This window comes from Pelophylax lessonae (genome assembly GCF_965119305.1).
Source record: "Pelophylax lessonae genome assembly, chromosome: 1".
NCBI classification, from domain to species: domain Eukaryota; kingdom Metazoa; phylum Chordata; class Amphibia; order Anura; family Ranidae; genus Pelophylax; species Pelophylax lessonae.
In genome coordinates, this window is record NC_138768.1 from 17,590,973 (window position 1) to 17,598,415 (window position 7,443).

Below are 7,443 nucleotides of genomic sequence, written 5' to 3' on the forward strand. Positions count from 1 at the left end.
ATCCTGCTGTGTCCCCTCTCTTAACCCCCTCCCCACCCCCCCCGCCCATGGCCCCCAGCACAACGTCCACAGTAACAATCACATACATGTTAAGAAAATATTAGTTTATCAGGCACCACGCTGTCCCAACACATTCAGTCCAGGCGGACCATCTGGTCCGAAATTGTTGCATTTTAAAGGCAGAGATAGCTAGAGTTTTTTCGTGTGCATACGATTCTCCTACTATTTGTACCACCTCCCTCCTGGTAGGGATGTCCTCACATTTCCACTTACGGGCTATGGACAGCCGTGCAGCAAAAAGAATGTTCTGAACCACTGTTCTCAATTGGGGAGGGTACCTGTCAATATTTATGCCCAGTAATGCTTGTTCAACTGTAACCTTATTAAGCACTCCCGTCACCTCCGCAATCAGTCTAGAGATAGAGGCCCAGAAACCTCGCAAGGAGACACAGGACCACAGAACGTGGAGTATAGTTCCAACTTGCCCGCACTGTCTCCAGCACAAGTTGGAGACGCCCGGGTAGTACTTGGCAATGGAGTACGGGGTTTTATACCACCGCTGATGTATTTTCAAAAGACCTTCTCTGAAATTAGAACATCTAGTATGGGTAGCTGTATGGGTATATGAACGTAGCCACTGAACTTCTGTAAATTCCTGGCCTAGGTCCCCCTCCCACTTTATATGAAAGGTGTGTTTCACAAATGATTTCTTGTCATGTAGGGAAACATAAAATTTACCTATTCCCTTCGTGTGATGATTGTCTCCGAAGCACAACATGTGAATCGATTCAGGAAAAGGGATGTCAACTGAGGATACCTTGGAGATCAAGTGGGACACTCTGGAGTACGCAAAAAATTCCTTAGCAAACAATGGGTATCGGGCACACCATCCAGAGAAGGAAAAACCTCCCGGATTGTGCGTGATATCTCTAAGCGTGTGGAGACCATAAGTGGACCAGTGCACTAAATGTAGGTCTGGGGAGATGAAAGAGAGCGCAGTCAAGGGAATAGGGACATCCACTCTTTTAGAACGTTTGGCACTGTGAGCGTAAAAGTAACGCCATGCCTGTATTGTGGGCATGATAGTGGGGTGCGCCATCGGATAGTTGCCATTAGATAATGGGATACTGAGAATGAGGTCCGCTAGAGTGCCCTGCGTTACTACTGCTTGCTCAATGGATTTCCAGCTAGGCGACTGGGTATGCTTCAGCCATTGGACGGATTGGGTAAGAATAGCAGCCATATGATAGTCCCGCACATCCGGGACACCCATACCCCGCATGAGGGGGTGTCTAATCAGATGCATATGAGAGCAGCGAGGTTTTTTACCACCCCATAGAAATTTAGATATCAGAGATTGTACTGATCTATAAAACGCTAAGGGAATCTTGATAGGGAGTGCCCTAAACAGATATAGGAGCTTTGGGAATGTCAGCATTTTAAACGCTGCATTCCTGCCTGACCAAGTAAGGTAGAATTTGCCTAGTCTAGATAACTCCTGTGTGAGGATGTCAAGAAATGGTGCAAAGTTTGTCTTGAAAAGGTCCCCAGCCTTGCTAGTAAGCTTGATGCCTAAGTAGTCGATATGTCCAATGCCCCATTGAAAAGGGACCTTGCTTCGAATCTCCTTCGCCAGGTGTTCGGGAATTGCTATGCCCAGCATGTTTGACTTGGTGTCATTTACCTTGTAATATGAAACCGAGCTAAATTCCTTGAGCACCTCCTGAACTGCCACTAAAGAGGACCGGGGAGATGTCACGGATAAGATGACGTCGTCTGCAAACAACGAGATCTTGTTGTTGAATCTCTTAATATCTAGTCCCCTAATTCCCGGGTGGCTTCTAATCTTTTCTGCAAAGGGTTCCATTAATAAAACAAACATCAATGGGGATAATGGGCACCCCTGGCGAGTGCCATTTGTTATGTTAAATTTAGTGGAGAACAGTCCTTCTGTGTATACATAGGCTGAAGGTGCCGTGTACAGTGCTAGCACTGCGTCTAAAATCTCACCCTCCATGCCGAATCGTTGCAGGACTTTATGAAGGTAACCCCAGTGTATCCTGTCAAAGGCCTTTTCGGCATCAAGGGACAGGAACACAGTGGGAGTACGAGTGGACTCGGCATGGTGGATGAGATTCAGCATTCTTCTCGTAGCATCGGTAGCCTGACGGCCCATTACAAACCCTACCTGATCCTGTTTTATAAGGCCAGGCAGGAATTTTGAGATTCTGTTTGCCAGGATTTTTGCGTAGACCTTCAGGTCCACGTTTAACAAAGAAATGGGCCTGAAGTTCTTCGCGCAATCCGGGGGTTTCCCCGGTTTAGGTAGTGTAACCACAGTGGCCTCCAACATCTCAGGAGGAAAGGAGGCAGAGGTGGCAGCCTTTTGGAATACCCCCCGGAGTTTTGGGGTTAGAATGTGCGTATACTGCTTGTAGTACTCCGAAGAGAACCCGTCAGGGCCAGGAGCTTTATTAAGGGGCAGAGACTGAATGACTGTACTGATTTCAAGGTCTGTTATAGGAAGGTTCAGTTTCGATAAGTCTGTGGGACATAATTTGGGTAAGGAAATGGAGGCGAGAAATTTGTCAATGTCTTCTGGTGATGGTTGCGGGGTGGACACGTCATCCTTTAAGTTATATAGCTCACCATAGTAGTGGCTAAAGGCGTCTGCAATATCTTTAGGGTTGGTCAAATTCTGTTTCGTGGAGTGGTGTGTCAAATTAGATATACGTTGCCGGGTCTGTTTGTCCTTTAATTGATTCGCTAATAATTTGCCAGCCTTGTTGCCATGCGCAAAAGAGGTGGCCTTCAGTCTGCGTACATGGGCCTGGTGCTGCCCAATCAGCAGAGATCGGAGCTCATGTTGTGCAGTTGACAATTGGTCACAAATGTCTGGAAGGGGAGTGCGTTTATTTAGTGTTTCTAAATTTTGGATCTTTTTCAAAAGATCATCCAGGCGCTGCCTCCTCTGCCTCCTCAATGCAGCACTCTTAGATATAAGAAAACCACGCATAAAAGCCTTGTGAGCATTCCATACAATCAGTGGGCATACGTCCCCCTTTTCATTTGTTCGGAAGAATTCCTCCAAGGCCTCACGGACCTCAGACGAAGACCCCGAATCGCAGAATACACTTGTGTCATTTCTCCACCTATTAGCCCTCGTGGAAAACACCCTTGGGCCAACCGTAATGGACACGGGGGCGTGGTCTGACCACGTGATCTGTCCAATGGAAGAATCCACAATTTTTTGCAGCAGAAATTTGTCCGTAAAAAACATGTCTATCCTCGAGTATGAGGCATGAACTTTTGAGAAAAAGGAGTAATCTCGCTCCGTAGAGTGATGACACCGCCATACATCCTGTAGGCCCGTAGATTTCAAAAAGTTAGAGAGATCCGATCTGCGGGGACATGCTCGGGCGCCGCCCGAGACGTCCTGGCGAATGTTCGCCACTAAGTTCATGTCACCTCCCAGGATCACATATCCCCTAATGCTCGGTTGGAGGTGTTTCCACAATTTAGTAAGGTATGAAATTTGCCTCACATTTGGGGCATATATGTTGAGGATGGTATATTCAACATTGTTAATTTCACAGTGTAAGAGTATATAGCGACCGTCCGGGTCCGAGATATGGGCATGGTATTGGTAAGGCACAGAATCTTTGATGATAATGGCCACACCTCCCTTCTTTTTAGGGCCATTTGCGTAGTATATGTGTGGAAATTGCTTATTAGTGAGTCTAGGATGATCCGTGGCACAAAAATGAGTCTCCTGAAGTAGCATAATATCACATTTTTGAGACTTTATTTCTCTCCAGAGCATGTGTCGTTTAAATGGGCTATTCAACCCATGAACATTGAGGGAAGTCAGCTTAAATGCCATGGTGTGGTATGAGCAGTGAGAGATTGATCAAGAAGACAAAAATGTGGGAAAGAAAAAAAATAAAAAAAACAAGGTCCCAGTGTTGAGCAAATAACAATGTCTAAGAGATCCTACCCCAATCCGTTGTTACGGTAGTGGCGGTGATTCTGGTAGTCCAGGAGGTCCTGCCTTGAAGCTGTAGAGTTCAGGGTGGTTTGGTGGAACACTGTAGGACTGGTGAGATACTGCCGTGGGTCAAAAACAAGAGAAAGATAAAAGGAAACAGCAGGGGTAAATTTATCAACAGTCTAACGTAGATCCCTGTGTATGCAGAGCCCTGCAAACAAACGGTAAATAACCGTATATAGGCACAGGTATGTGGACCGCGCCAACTATTAAAAATGAGGCGATATCCAAATGGAAATCTGAGCAGTGTTGGTACTGCTAATCCGGGGAACTTTATAGAACACAAACAAGAGAGTAGCCGAACAGAACTGTCGGAGACGGTAGGGCCGAGTGTTGGGTCATATAGAGGGTCAACTCCAAGGGATCAGTGAGGTTCCAGAAATCATTGAAATCCATTTGAAGCAGGTAGCTCAGGATCCCAGGTAGACGTTTGAGCCCCCGGAGGGTCTGTTGTTTCCAGAATGTCCCACTGTCGAAGGAGCTCAATGCCCCGCTCCAGGGCAGAAACTTTAAATTCCTTATCCCCTCTAGTAATAATGAGGGTTGCAGGGTAGTTCCAGCGATACTGGATATGATGATTTCTAAGGGGTTTGGTGATAGTCACTAGATTTCTCCTCCGGTTCATAGTGTGAGCTGAAAGGTCTGCATAAAAAGACAGGCCCTGCATACTAGGTGGGAGATCTACCGCTTTCCGCACTTTCGCCATAAGTTGCTCCTTAACTGTGTAGAAATGAATCCTAGCTATGGCATCTCTAGGATATTTGTCTGGGATGTGTTTGGGCTTCGGCAGCCTGTGGATCCTGTCGATGGCCAGATCACCCAAAGCAGTGTTGGGAAGAAGTTCCTGCATAATAGATGTAAGGAATGCTGCCAGGTCTGGTGGTTTAACCGTCTCAGGGATGCCTCTGATCTTGACATTATTCCTTCGGGAACGGCCCTCAAGATCAGCCACCTTTGATTTGAGCCAGACCAAATCATCATCATGTTCATTGTGAGCGTCCACCATATTATTAAAAGTGTCTGCAAATTCCCCCATCTTGTTTTCTATGGTGGAGACCCTGTCAGCTACTGCTGTGACCGCTGAGCTGCATTGTGACACTAGTTGCAGCATATCAGAATGGATAGCTGACCTCAAAGACAGCATTACATCTTTGAACAGTGATGCCATCACAGGATGATCCCCAGCCGGGATGGTTGCTAGTGTGTCCTGAAACTCCAGGGTGTCATCCACAGAGATACTGCGGTGAGGGGGAGACAGTTCATGGAAGGTCTTTTGTTTAGACTTCACAGGACTGTTGGACTGTGATTCTGCAGCCGAATGCTGTGAAAGGTTCACAGGGTCTGCTAGGGAGCTCGGGGAGGATCCCCTCTGTGCCGAGCCAGAAGGCTTCTGTGGCTGAGTGCTGGGTGCTCGTGGCGGGCCGGCGCCATCTTGGCCGAGCGGCCTGGTATGAGGTGAGAAGAAGTTTATCATCTTACCGGGTTTGCAGCGGTCTTTGCGTTTCGGTGGCATGTCCAGGTGATGCCCGGGAATGTCCGGTGTAAAGCTGAATGGTTTTGAGTTGACCCTCCGTGTTATAATTGCTCCGGTGTGTCTGTTTAGCGAGGAGCTTCTGGCTCACGCTTCCATCAGCCTCGCTAGCCGGCTCCGCCCCCCGCAGAGTTTATGTTTGAAGCCACACTAGCACCTCGGCCCACCCCTTTTGGGACCCACCCTCTCCGGACTTATGCTCTAATGAGCTACTTATCAACAGGGTATATATTCCCTGTCCCTGATAAGCCACCCCCACCGCCTAATGAAGGAGCACGAAAGCTAGCAACGCCCATCTTTCCCTCCACCTCACAGGAAGTGATGTCGGGCTGACAGGAAGTAGGAAGTGGAGCCCCATTGAGAGTCCTCCACCACCACAGCACCATCAGACAGGCTGCCAGACAACAGCCTCCACGCACCACCGGCACCCTGCACCCCTCCTTTCTGCAACGGTATCCAGGACAAAAAGATGGATGATCCCATTTACCTACCGAACTGGCCTTTACTTACCCTAAGAGTAAGTCACTATGTGTTTTTTTTATTAATAAACCTTATGCTTCACTAAGCTGGCGCTGCTTTCTTTTTGTTTATTCTTTGTCAATATAAGGTTCAACGTTTATTTGTAGGTAAATAATGCTGTAATACTGAACCTAAGAGCAACACAATACTGCCATCTCTGGTGACTGACTGCTACTAGTTGAAGTCTTAGGTTGAAAAGTAATTTCCAATATATCTATATATATATATTAATAATATATTATGGTGTTACCAGATTCATTCCTTATTTAGATACATAATGGATATAAGATGGACATGTATATTAGATGAGAGTATGGATAAATTATTATAATGTTTTTATGATGGAGAAATCATCATTTAATTTTAATATACTGGTCAACCAAGAAGTGTCACCCAATGACCTCACCAGTTAATGAATAAGATGTCCCAACCAATGGGGATAATGTGACTCCCTCTGGGTTTAACTTATGGTAATTTTAATAGTCCTTTGTTCAATACCATATAAAAAGGAGAACCCAGATGAGAGAGAGACAGGACATTGCACAACATACATTACACTTACAACACACACGCTACTACAGCCATGCATAGACTCACCTATACATACTCCATTTTGCTCCATCATGTATCTGAAACTTTGAGGGACGCCAAACGAAACTCCTCCCTACCTGGCCACCATCTTGGGAAGGCAGCCATCTTAAGGACTCTGGTAACAACCATTCTAAGCTAGCAGCCATTTTAAATATGGTAAATATGCCTTGCTGTTTATTTGATCATTATTCAATATTGTTTATGTACTTCCTTATGTGTTTTATATTGCATATTCAAGGGTAACACGATTACAATCCCAGCCATATTAACCATATGTAGATTTTTCTCTAAGAGCTGATTTTTGCTTTTTATAACATTTTTATTAATATCAGATTTAGCGCATATTGGCGTATTAGTCTCACGTTTTGCATGGCCTATTCTCGCTCCATCTGCAGTGAAGTGACTATCGGCTGTGCATTGCGCAGACAATTGTGGTCTGATTATATAGAACATTAATTTATGGTTTATACTATACCTGGAGAAAATGTAATCTTGCTTTATTTTTACTTTCATTATTGAGCTACACATCACATTGCATTTATCGTTTCAAGTTTGTATTTTATGTAAAGTTATTTTTTTGTGTCATCTCAAGTCTGATCATTTATTGTGAATACATGACTTGTGAATAAATATTCTTATATATTCCATACTGTAGACTGTTTTCACTAAGATTGGTATATGCTTTTAAAAAGAAATTAATCGATAAAAATAATTCACTACATATTGATTTGTGGAAATAAGTGGAGATTCTCCT